The sequence below is a fragment of the Papaver somniferum genome, chromosome 7 (genome assembly GCF_003573695.1).
Source record: "Papaver somniferum cultivar HN1 chromosome 7, ASM357369v1, whole genome shotgun sequence".
NCBI lineage: Eukaryota > Viridiplantae > Streptophyta > Magnoliopsida > Ranunculales > Papaveraceae > Papaver > Papaver somniferum.
The window spans coordinates 252,431,575-252,433,259 of NC_039364.1; positions in this window are offsets into that span (position 1 = coordinate 252,431,575).

Consider the following 1,685-nt stretch of genomic DNA (forward strand, 5'->3'; position numbering starts at 1 on the left):
TCAAAGAAATCAACAAACAATTGAAGAAGAAATTGAAAGAAACTATGTTGAACAAGCACGTTTAACTCGCGAACGTGAAAGATTGGGATTGGAAATGGAAGAACAAGAGCTGCAGGAGGCGATTCGCCGGAATAATCACGATAATCGAGAAAGAAGGCGTACACAAAACCGGAATAACGGTAATCTCAATGAAGAGTATCATATAGTATAGAGGAGGGCTGAAAGACAACGAATGGAATTGATAAGAAATGAACATAATCATGGAGGAGAAAATGAGAGACATCATCATATGCAAATTCAAGATAGAGATGAGGAAGAGAATCGCAGGAGAAGACGAGATGAGGATGATGAAGAAGAAATGCAAAATTTCGCGAGAGAAGAAAGACATGAACGCAAAAGAAGGGAGGCGAAATTAAAAAGACCAATGGATCAAAATTTAGGCGTAAATGAACAAATCTTAAAAGAATTGGAAGAAATGAGAGGAATGCTAAATAATATAGGGGAAATAGGCAGAAGACAATTAGACGAAGTTATAGAAGAAGCTGCAAAAACTCCATTTACAAGAGAAGTACAACTAGGAGGAATACCCCTGAAATGCAATTTGCCTGCGTTAACCAACATCTTTGATGGAACAACTTGTGCAATTTAACACATCAAAGCCTATGTGAGATGCATGTTACAGTGGGAAAATCATGATGTCGTATTGTGCAAGTATTTTGCATCCAGTCTAACAGGAGAGGCGTTAAAATGGTTCGAAGGTCTACCAAAAAATACAATAACATCTTTCAATCATTTGCAGACCACATTCTTGGGGGCATACATAAGTAACAATTCTTCGTGACCTGTTATTGAAGATGTGTTTGGATTAAAACAAAAGAATTGGCGAAAGTTTGAAGCATCTAACCAAAAGGTGGAGGACTATGTGCAGTGAGATGGCTGGCCGTGTGGATGAGAGATATCTTATCTTGTCATTTATCAATGCTATGTTCGCAACCAATCTATTGTATGTCCAAATTTTCAGAGTCAAGAACACAATCACAATGACCGAACTGCGAGAACTTCAGGAAGAGTATATTTCTCTAGAGGAAAGGCAAAATGAGATGGAATCATACCCAGTTGTGAATACCAGTTCACAAGCAGCGAATGCAAGCTTATTACCCAAACTAATAAACACAGTGGCGAGCACTTCGCAAGGACAACAAGAAAAGGTGACGGGCAACAATCAACAGAAACTGGTGGCTATGGGAAGCCGAGATCAAGAGGAGTATGAAAGAGAAATAAATTTTTCTACAATCGTGGTGGAAATAACAAGATTCAAAGACTTGATCATCCGCAAGAAACTTATGGAGGTCAGAGGAAAAACTATCATAGAGGACAGGGAAGCCACAAGATAGTGTGGGAGGAGATCAAGATGCCACCTCTAATGCAAGCGTGGAGAAAATATGGGAAGATATAATTTTGATGGAGAATATACCAACACCATGGAACATGGGAACTGAACCACCTCCAAGCAACAGAAGCCATGAGTTCTGTTCTTATCATCATTTTCATGGACATACTACAAATGATTGCAGAAATATAAAGAGAATTATTCTGAGAATGATAGATCAAGGAAAGCTAAACCACTTTCTGGTAGGGCATCCACAATCTCAACCATTGCCGCCACCACCACTAGAACATCACAG